Source organism: Lytechinus pictus, chromosome 11 (assembly GCF_037042905.1).
Source record: "Lytechinus pictus isolate F3 Inbred chromosome 11, Lp3.0, whole genome shotgun sequence".
Classification (NCBI taxonomy): domain Eukaryota; kingdom Metazoa; phylum Echinodermata; class Echinoidea; order Temnopleuroida; family Toxopneustidae; genus Lytechinus; species Lytechinus pictus.
In genome coordinates this window covers 1757810-1769680 of record NC_087255.1, presented here as the reverse complement: position 1 = coordinate 1769680, position 11871 = coordinate 1757810, and the positions used below count along the sequence as shown (strand labels likewise).

The 11871-nt window shown below is 37.3% G+C and overlaps 1 long non-coding RNA gene across 1 annotated transcript; it reads left to right on the top strand.

Annotated features, from left to right (window-relative positions):
* Positions 1 to 590: 590 nt before the first annotated feature.
* On the top strand, positions 591 to 8571 carry LOC135155944 (uncharacterized). The gene is made up of 4 exons (XR_010295090.1): positions 591 to 724; positions 2376 to 2551; positions 3215 to 3311; positions 3943 to 8571. It is a non-coding gene; the product is annotated as an uncharacterized LOC135155944 (long non-coding RNA).
* Positions 8572 to 11871: the final 3300 nt, after the last annotated feature.

Below are 11871 nucleotides of genomic sequence, written 5' to 3'. Positions count from 1 at the left end.
TTCTTTCATTCTTTATTTTATTTTTCCTTATAATTCTTCCCCTTATTATTTCTCTCCCTCCCTTAATTCCTTCCTTCCCTCCTCCCTTACTGTTTCCTTCTTTCTTTGTTTCTTTCTTTCAAAGAATGAAGAAAACATTTTTCTTTCCTTCATTCTTTCTTTCCTCCTCCTTTTTCTTACTTTTTTTCTTTCTCTCCTTTATTTTGTCTTTCACACATGTATTCTTCTTCCATTTCTTTCTTTTTCTCTCTTTCTGTATTCAATTCAAAGAATGGCGGAAACTTTTTTTCTCTTTTTTATTCTAACTTTCTTTTATTCTTTTTTTATTTTTTCCTTCATTTTCCCCTTAATTTTTTTTCTTCTCTAAATTTTCATCTCTTTTCTTTCGCCTTTTCTTTCTTTCCTTCATTCTTTCGTTCACCCTCCCTTCCAATTTTTTTAAGTTTTTTACAGGTGTAACACTGTGTAGCCTTCTTTGTTGATCTTTTTTTGATTGTCCCTTATTTCATTTTGTGAAATCTGGTCACCCTGGGGGGGGGGGGCGGCGACAGGCTTGCGCATGCGCACTTACCGCCAACATTTGAAAAGAATACCGTTTGCGTTGCGTTGCAGTTTGTTGAGCTCGATCGAGAAGTGGGACGAAGAAGGCCGTTAATAATTCAACTACTTAAAGAATGCGGGTTAGATGTGGACGACTTCGAAGACATTTGCAGTAGGCTAAACAGTAAGTTAGATAACCATTTTCTATGATTTTCTTTTCGTAGTTTGTTAAATGCCCCGGCTTGCAACTAGCTAAAGATTTCGTCAATGAAAATGACATGACACTGGCAATCCCATCCTGTCTAACCGGGCGCTCGCCCGGCCCCGAGCGCCTGCTCGCTGCTGTGATGTGGACCACTGGCTGGTGGTCTCAAGTCTGCACACAGTCACAGCACACCTAAACGATTTGAGTTTAGATTTAACGTGAATTTCCTGTTATTTTACAAAATCTTTCAATTGATGATGTTCCTTGTATTCTTATGAGTAAGTGTGCAAAAAGTCTCATTGAAAATTAAGAGAAATAATTGATTTTCTTGGGAAAATATCTCGGCCAGTCATGGTCATTTACTTGCATTTTGATTGAACAAAATTATTAAGTTAGTGGTACTGGTACGGTAGCCCGACAGCAGATCAGAATGACATGAGAAATTGAGAATGAACGTTAAGAATATTACTTAGAAATTAGCGGGACAATTATGTGGAACAATTCATTTTATGATAAAAATTTCTTGATAACTATCGGGAAACGGTATCATGTAAAAATGAAAGGCTACGTCGGACCCGGGTCGCACCGCGGACAATTCAGTTTAACATGCATTGTAGCGTATAGCATGCATGTCCAGCTCAGCTAGGCGCGCTGGCAACGCGGGCTAGTGTGGCTGCTCAGCTCAGGCTTGGCTGGCTGGCTAGCCGGCTGGAAGTGGAAATGCGCCAGTTTCTATGCATGGATATTTTTCCGGTCATCAATAAGAAGATCGTAGTTTGTTTGTTGCCGAAATGATTCTGAAACATCCTTTACTTTTGAGGATTGATGATGAATGATGCAACAATTATTTCCGATGACTTTTCCCCACTTTTTATGATTTTTTTTTGCCCGTGACGCATATAGACTTTCTAAAATTGATCGTCCAGACACACAACCTGTCTGGACACACAACAACTGGGTAATACTAATAGTGGCCGATGTCTGCGCACTTATTCACATGATGCGAAGATTTCGATAAGAAAGCACAGTCACAGAGGCTGCATTTTGAGGACGTCACATGGAAAGAATTCCATATGCAATTCAAATGTACCCCCCACCAACATGATAAAAAATAAGATTGTTGAGACTTAATTCCATTCCAGTTCGTTCACTTCAGATTTTTCTATAATTTTTTTACCCTTGTTTTGGCACCTTAGTTGGGACTTGAGATCACCTCGTTTTATTTGCAGTCAAGACCTGTTCCTGCTATGCTAGCAAGAAGTGCTGATGCCGGAAGGGGTATTTTAACGATTATCAGCCAATAGTTCGCCTAGACTTGACTCACAGACCCTTGAGTAAATAAACCGATGTCTATGGACAATTACACACACTAGATACATCCATAGTACATGCTCGAAATTTGACGGAATAAAGCCATATTTTAGTATGTATTTCCACTCCTAGTACTATCCACTACCCCATCATATATGTTCTATATTGTGCTAGATATATTATTCTGAACCTTCTTCATGTTTTTATTTTCAATTTTAGTGGGGTTGCATATGGAACTCTTGCCAATGCCCTAAATTCATTATTTTCCAACCATTTTAAGTCAGATTTTTTATGAATAGATCTGTTTATGACATTCCAGGAGAAAGAGAGGGAGACCCAAAACTACTTGTCCTGGCATCACATTTGAGGAGGAGATGGAGTCGGTGAATATGACCTAGCCCGGGGGAGTTTCCAGAAGACGGCCCAGAACCACTGGCCGCCAGGAGTGGAGGTCCTTTGTTGTTGCTCTACATGTCAGGAGGCATCGGGCAGTAGGTAAGACTAAGTACAGTAGGCTCTTTCAGGTGTAAAGTTTATTTTTTGTTTGGAGTCGTTGCGTATCTTCCATTATCAGAATCGCGCAGATTCGGATGTGCGCAATCTTAGGGCACCTTATCTGTCAATGGTCCTAACTGTACTTAGAGGACTCTGTGATGATATTTTTATCATTTTTACATTGTACAAGGGGTATTTTCATTCACGGAGCTAGACAAGTCTCTGTTGCCTGTAGAACTTGGTACACAAAGATGGATTTCCCTTAAAAAATCCACCTTTCCCACAATAATTTTGGGCAAACATTTGATTTTTCCAATTTGTAAGCCTTTTGTTATCTAAATATACAAAATTAAGGCTTAAGAAATGTTACTTTTAAGCAGGTAAACATTTCGAAGGATCACTTGCTTGCAATTCCCAAGCTATATAACACAATGACATGACCTTTAAGTCGAGAGACGTCCATATGCAAGAAAATACAGAGGGAATTGGTGCAAATGCATAGCTGATTGTGCTAGTACTAGATTCCTGGCTGACGTGTATCGGTTTGGACGTTCTAATGACAAGTTTAGAGTGTAATTTGGCGCTAATAGAGTTTCACAACGGTTGGCATGATTTCTTGGCATGATTGAGGTTAACATTTTTTTTTTTTTCTCTCTTTTGCAGCCCTGGTAGAAGCACCATCTTGATACCATCATTCAAACTCTCATCAGCTGTATCATTATAGGTGGACTAAAAGAACAATATTCATGCAGATATAATGGTGTGTACAAATTTATCCTTTGTGGAAGGTATTTTTTATAATTATTGTGTTATTTTGATTATTTACATGTGCATGAACATGAGATGCAGTTAAATAATTTTGATTTTGTAACCACTCTGATACAAAGCTTGTCTAATAATTAATGCCCTTACAAGGTTCATGCTGTTGTCAATTCAAACGTATTAGATAGGCATAAGTGAAACATCAACATCTGACATGCATTTATTATCACATCAGAATTGATCTTCGTTATGTGAAATTGGCAACTTGTAATTTCTTATTCAAACTGATGGAATTATCCCATAACCATTTAAAACACATTTAAAAAAAGCATGAATTAAAATCATGTTTAATTAAAATAAATATTTTTTTTTTTACTTTAAAATGTCCTTCCCTATACAGAGATGGTTTGGAGGTGCAGCAGATCTTGAGGGCATCAAGCCCCCCTCCCCCGACCTGACTTTACATGTTAATATTTGAAGTATAAATATGGAACAAACCCCACATTGTTTTTTAATCATTTTTTAAAAAGTTTGGAAATTGATATTGAAACCATGTAGTTTTTAATGAATATTAAATAGTTAATGCAGGAAAGGCTTTTATGTTTATCTTCTTCTGTTATTTATTGCAGATGCCTTAAGTTGAAATGGAAGGTGTCCTGAATCTGCACCCATTCATCTGGTTTCGTAACTCCTTTCATAGTGCTATTGGAACCTGCTCCCTACCAGTATAACATCAAACAGATTGGAAGAATAAAGGCCAATGGGAAGTGCCTTTTATATTTCTACTTGCCACAAAGCAGTCCATGGTTTAGCGCAATCTAAACTGGACTATTGTAATGCTCTTCGTGCTTGAATTAGGGCGATCTGGACTGACTGCAGATAGTACAGAATGCTGCATCTATTGTGCCATTTGCCATACGCCAACTTCGCTGGCTGCAAGTCAAGGAAAGGATATACATGAACATCAGTGTCCGTCTCCTGATTTTCAAAGTCAATGACAGAGATCCAGATTACATGTATTATAAGGAATCCCTTGTGCGTCATTTTCATTCTAGGCGCACTTGCCTTTTTATTTTTGTGATCATTACGCACCTACAAATTAGCTACTGGTGATGCAACTTTCTCCACTACTGCTCCAAGGCCATGGAATTAGCTCCTTCCTCTCCTCCAGTTGTCAACAACCTTGGATCAATCCAAATACAATTTGAGAAGACCTACTATATTCCTGATCTTTGCTCTGTACCTACAACAATACTGTCACTGCCTGGTAATTTGAATTTTTTTAAATCTCATGTGCTGACTACAGTAGGATGGCGTCTCAATTCATCCAAATTAGACAAGGGATAATAAAGTAATGTATGACATTCTAACCTCTGCATTATTTTGGTGAAAGAGCTCTAAGCATATATGCAAGTAGCAAGCTGATGATGTCATACTGACGTACATTGTACATGTACACGTATCCCCAACTTATTATTTTGTATATAAAATTGTGCATTTAATTTTGTTTACCAAGAATGAAACAAATCGGATTGTAAACTGTATTGATGTGACTTACCTGTATTGATTATTGCTGGAAGTTCTTTTGCTACATGGGATTGGAAGACATACTTATTACACACATGAAGTAAATTATTATTTTATCTGGTAACATGAGAACAATAAAAATGTGGGCATGATATCATAAACTTACATGTATCTACTTGCATGTGTTGATGACCAATATTTTTGTAATTATTTTTTTTAAAATTTTATCTGATTTTGATAAAATTTTCACTATTTTGCATGGTAAAAATTACTTTATTTTAGATTATGTTGAGCCCGTATCATATACAAGTACAACTTTAAAGATAAATTACCAGTTGTAGTAACAATCTTAAAATGAGTTCGAACAGAATCCAATAGAATTACCAGCAAAATATAAAAGACATGTGCCATAATTAATTATAGCTCGGGAAGAAAATGTGTAATTGCTGAGAAATGAGCAAAATAAGCATGTAATTCTATCCAATGTCAGGTATTTTTCAAATCAATCATAATACACTGTCCTGTCCCACATGTTCTTTTCTGTGTTAGTGATCATCAAAATAATTAATTTTAGGTTCAAAATTAGTGATTTTACAAAAATACAAGCTTACATTAATGTACCAGATCTAGAGATTATGTACAATATTTTGACAATTTCTCATGAAATAATTGTTTGCTGCAACTGCTGTCTTTTTAATACGTTTAAGTGATAGTGTAATACAACCACAAACTTTTCTTAAAGGGGATTCCAGCCTTGGCCAAAAAATGTTGTGTTGGGAAGGAGAAAAATAAATTAAACAGAATGGTGAAAGTTTGAAAGAAATCGGATAAGCAATAAGAAAGTTATAGCTGCTTTAAAATTAAGATCACTAATAGTATGTAGATTTCAAATTGGCAACTGGGTAAGTAAATTATGACAAGGGGCAAGGACAACTTTCCCATAGGCCATGTACTTTATTATCAGGGATTTGTGGTTTTCTCCTAAGTACCCATTCCCCTGGGGCAGTAATCTAAATATAACCCAGGTAGTATATTGTTTAATGTCCTCATGAATGAAAAATATAATTTGAAATAAATTTTTTTGGAAAAATGATATTTTAGCCATAATATGTATTGGAGTACATGGAAGAGTAGTCCTTGCCTTACATCACTATGACATCCCATATGCGGCCAATTTGAAGTCTCCATGGGTATAGTGATTACCAATGTTTACAACTTTTAAAAATTCCGAACTTTCTTGTTGTTTGTCCAATATTGTTCAAACTTTCACCTATCAACTTTTCTGATTTTTCTTTTCCTTATAAACATAAGTTTTTATTTGGGTTGGATTCCCCTTTAAGAATTAATGTACATGTATGATTCTTTCACCCAAATTTACATGCATTGATACTGTTGACTACTTGCCAAAAGTTCCTGCCAAAAGCCTTTTTTAACGATGTACATGCTTTTATAGACGACCTGCCAAAACATTGTATTGTATTATATTCAAGGTCCAACCAAAAAGAGATGAATAAAATGTTTGAAGGAAATTGAAATTAACTTTTAAAATGATAGAGCTCTGTCAATGCAGTATTATTACAGGGTTCCCACAGTCATGGAAAATCCTGGAAAAAAATTGGTAATGGAAAGTCAGGGATATGTGAAAAGTCATGGAATTGCATTTACCTCTTGGCTATGACAGCTTTCTAGTTTTTTATGTCTCACAACTCTCATACTCTGTGATTGTACTCTACTTTTATAATTGGTGTTCATGATCATAACATGTCTGATTTTGTAAACTGTGCCAGAAAGGAATTAAGTCATGGAAAGCAGCAATTTAGTCATGGAGAGGTCATGGAATTCTGTTTTCAAATTTCTGTGGGAACCATGAATAGATTTGTGCACTTGACACAGTGTGCACTACAGATGAACTTTGTAATGCCATGATATAAACCAGTACAATATCTTAAAGGAAAATAAAACCCAAAATATAATACCACATGATACCATTGATAAATACAGGACAATGAAAATGAATCCACTCATATACCCCCAATCCGATGTCCCAGTATGGAGTACCACCTTTTCAAAGTTGGCATCTTCTGGTACAAAGTCTATGGATGGGGATTATTCCGTCAGCGATGAACTACATCTCTAAACGTTTGGGCATTATATATTCTATTTCATCGATAATAAATCAAATGTACAGATAAAACTCATAAAATATTAATTAAAATTTGTTTAATATTATATGATAGGTTCAAATTACGACTTGATGAGTTTTAATGATAAAAATTACACCCTAATCTACGATTTACAAATTGGCAGCGGAAATTGGGGTGTAAATCTTATCATTAAAACTCATCAAATTGTATTTTGAACCTACCATATATTGAACAAATTTTAACTAATATTTTTATGAGTTTTATCTGTACATTTGATTTGTTATTGATAAAATAGAATATATAATGCCTGAACGTTTAGAGATGTAGTTCGTCGCTGATGTAATAATTTCCTAACTAACCCCGCGAAAATGGCGACCTCCATCCAGAAACTTCGAACCATACTGTAAGAGGCCAACTTTGAAAAGGTGGTACTCCGTAATTGGATTAGGGTATGAGTGGATTCATGTTGATTGTCCTGTATTTATCAATAATATCATGTGGTATTATGTTTTGGGTGTTATTTTCCTTTAATTCAGATATTACATGCCAGGGTATTGTCCTAGTTTTCATTTTCTCCAAATACATATTATCATCTCTCGTCTATTTCTACTTGCCCTTCAGCCTTGAAGTAAACTTGGGATAATTATGCATTTTGTTATACGCAATTTTGAGTACAGTGCACTTTGCCGCAGCTACTTATATGATATTACCTATTGTAGACACATCCTTATGTTTTGTTCATTTTCTTAAAAACGATTAAGAGTTTAATCATTTTTGTCTTTAAGCATAAAACAAAGAGTAAATCAGTCCATTCTGTATGTGTGACCTGCAAAAAAACTACAATGGTCGTTAATTTGGTTTGCTGAAAAGCCAGATAACCTTTGAGGTAACTTTTTAAAGTATTTAGAAGAAATGTATCTTTTTTTAAAGTATTTATATGCACTGTAACTAATTTCTTTGATAGTTACTATTATGTTACACTGTTTGTACAGTAAAGCAGCTGTTACACAATTTTTGTCAATAGCAAATCTAAACCAGTATTGTAAATTGATGACTCTATGAGCTAAATATCAGTACTTTCTATATCACTTGTAAAATCATTTGTTGTCTGTTCATTGAAGGTGTTGTATTTTCTTAATCTTATAAAAGTACATAGGGTCATGAACACATTCTACTGCTACCAAAATCATACCCATGATCTGTGATGTATCTAACCAGTTACCACACACATTGCAACACACCAGTTGCAACATACATTATCATGCATCAGTTATCACACATCTAGTTACCACACACATTTTGGGTAATGACTCTGATGCATGGTATTATGTGTATTATGTACAATATGTGTGGTAACTGGTTAGTGTTTACCACACACCATTTACCACACGAATTACCTCATATTTTACCACACACCAGTTACCACATGCATTACCACACACCAGTTACGTAACTGGTGTGTGGTAGTGTATGTGGTAACGTGTGTGGTAAATCGTGTGTAGTAATGCATGTGGTAACCGGTGTGTGGTAAAATGTGACGTAATTTGTGTGGTAAGGCATGTGGTAAAATATGAGGTAATTTGTGTGGTAAATTATGTGTGGTAACCGGTGTGTGGTAAAATGTGAGGTAATTTGTGTGGTAAGGCGTGTGGTAAAATATGAGGTAATTCGTGTAGTAAATGATGTGTGGTAACGCGTGTGGTAACTGGTGTGTGGTAAAATGTGAGGTAATTTGTGTGGTAAATGGTGTGTGGTAATGCATGTCGTAACTGGTGTGTGGTAAATGGTGTGGTAAATGTCGTGTGGTAAATGGTATGTGGTAAAAATTGTTACCATAAATTAATCCCTTGTGTGGTAAATGTTACCATATATTAATCCATTCATGTGGTATTCCTGTGGTAATGTTGTGTGGTAAATGTTCCAATTTACCACAGGACAATACCACACGACATTACCACACATTACCACACAATACCACAGGACATAAAGACATAGCATTACCACACAACAATATATGTGGTAATCGTGTGGTACAGTCCTATGGTAATTATATGGTATTACCACAGGACATTTTTGTAAGGGTATGGATGAAGGTCTAACGATTGGCAGCTTCCTGACATCGAGGCACAGACTGGAACCTCAAAAAACGAAAAAGTTATGTCGCGGTAGCTCTCCTTCTTTCAGAATTCATAGCAAAATGGCCGTTCGAGACCGGTACCGAGGGTGTAGGGCGCATGCGCGAATTTGACAAAGTCTATATCATAGAGATGTATACTAATGCACTAGTGCTATTAGTCTCGGTCTCAATCGGCCATTTTGTTTTGAATTCTGAAAGAGGAGAGCTATCGCGACAGAACTTTTCGTTTTTTAGGTTCCAGTCTGTGCCTCGATGTCAGGAAGCTGCCACTCGTTAGACCTTCATCCATATAATCGTGGTAAGTGCTTAATTTCTGTTTTAACTATTTATTCGGATAATTATTTAGACCATACTTCACGCTACTACCGTGGGTATGGTGAATTACACTCACACGTATTGCCAGGTTAGTATTAGTATACTAACCTCGCACCACGAACCGCGTTTGGCAGTGGATTTCTTACTAGTGGGTCGCACGTGCTGGGATCTCACTTCTTGGGTCCACAACACACGACTTCTATGGCTTGATTTTTCTGTGCGCGGCGGCATGTAATGAACCCTTGCCTTGGTGCCTGGTTACACCAACACCAGATTTCAACACTGTACTTGAATTTTGAAAATCATCCAATGACTGTTGCCTTGCCATTGGTATCGCATACTCGTTCCCACTCACACGTATTGCGAGGTTAGTATTAGTCACTCACACAAGCTAATTACGAGGTTAGTTAGTATGTTATACTGTGCAGTGACTGGTGTTAAGTACTACTTTACTACTACTTACGGTACACGAATATACTAGCGTCGGACTGTACGCACACAGAAGCTGACTCCGTGATCTTTCGGAGGGGATCAATGGTTGCAGTTACCGATTATCTGCAAGTGCAAAGAAAATTCAACTGTAGATTGTAGGTCCTAAATATACAGCTTATAAGTACTGTTCCAGATCACTAGATATTCTGGAATTTACTTATCTATATCCACTATCCAGTCCAAATTCTGCCAGATTCTTCAAGTTCAAAATTGAAGGAAGCAGACTACACAGACATGACAGAAGGAGTCCGACGTCGCGACTAATTCTGCGCATCAGAATAGTATGGTATTTTTAAATAGGCACATTTGATGCTTGTATTTCCTTCTTCAATTTCTTCTAGTTATGTGACGGTAGGCCTATGACATATCTCGTACTTACTGTGAAAGGCCTTGCCAGCTGCAAAGGATCGACGAGGGCGTTTCTGGAAATTCTGGTCTTGAACTACATTTTTTTTCTTGTTTTTCTTCTTTATTTTCTATATTAATCGACACATTTGCATCCCCAGGTGCATGCAGCCTCTCTATTCTACCCCATCTTTATTTTTGTTTTCCCCTTAGACTTAGTTTTAGTTCCTCTTTCCCTTCCCATTATTTTCCTTCTCTCTCGATTTCTTTTCCCCTTATTGCTGGGGGATACCAAGGGTGACATGGATAGACAAGCAAACTTACTTGATCGACCCCCCCCCCCCCCTTGGCCCCATTGGAAATTATGCCAGTAGTCTTGTCTTGTCTTGGGTTAAGTCGGCATATGCAGACTTGCTGTACTCCGCCAACTTTATCAATTATCAATTCTCCAATGAACCAGTTTCTAACGTTCTCAACACTGTGTATATTATGCCGGGATATTATGTTGACTGTCAAACAAATATCCAACAAACTATAGTTTCCAACATTGTGTCAATGTTAACTGTCCAATAAACTATTCCAATTACGCTGTCCACGTTGTGCCATTGTCCGTTGTTCAACAACTCTCCATCAAACTAGTTTCCAACTTTGTCAACGTTGTGCCATTGTCGACTGTCCAACAAATCTCCAAGAAAATAGTTTCCAACGTTGTTCCTTTGTCGGTTGTTCAGCAACTCTCCATCGAACTAGTTTCCGACGTAGTCAACGCTGTGCCTTTGTTGGCTGTTCAACACCTATCCAATCAAACACGCGTTTCCAACGTTGTGACGTTGTTGGCTGTCCAACAAATCTCCAACACACTAGTTTCCAATGTTGTGCCATTGTCTGTTGTTCAACAACTTTCCAACGTTGCCAACGTTGTGTCATCGTCGACTATCCTACTGATCTCCAATCTACCAGTTTCCAACGTTGTGCCAGTGTCAGTTGTTCAACAACTTTCCATCTAACTAGTTTCCAGCTTTATCAACGTTGTGTCATTGTATACTATCTAACTAATCTCCAATCTACCAGTTTCCAACGTTGTGCCATCGTCGACTATCCAACAAATCTCCATCGAACTAGTTTCTAGCTTTGACAACGTTGTGCCATAGCTGGTTGTTCAACAACTTTCCATCGAACTAGTTTCCAACGTTGCCAACCTTGTGTCATCGTTGACTATCCAACTAATCTCCAACCTACTAATTTCCATCGTTGTGCCATTGTCGACTGTCCAACAACTCTCCAACTAACAAGTTTCCAACGTTGCCAACGTCGTGTCATTGTTGATTGTTCAACAACTTTCCAGCGAACTAGTTTCCAACGTTGCCAACGTTGTGTCTTTGCTGGCTGTCAACAACTATCCAATCAAACGTGTCTCCAACGTTGTGACATTGTCGACTGTCCAACAACTCTCCAACTTACTAGTCTCCAACGTTGTGCCATTGTCGACCGTCCAACAAATCTCCAACAAACTAGTTTCCAACTTTGTCAACGTTGTGCCATTGTCGGTTGTTCAACAACTTTCCAGCGAACTAGTTTCCAACGTTGCCAACGTTGTG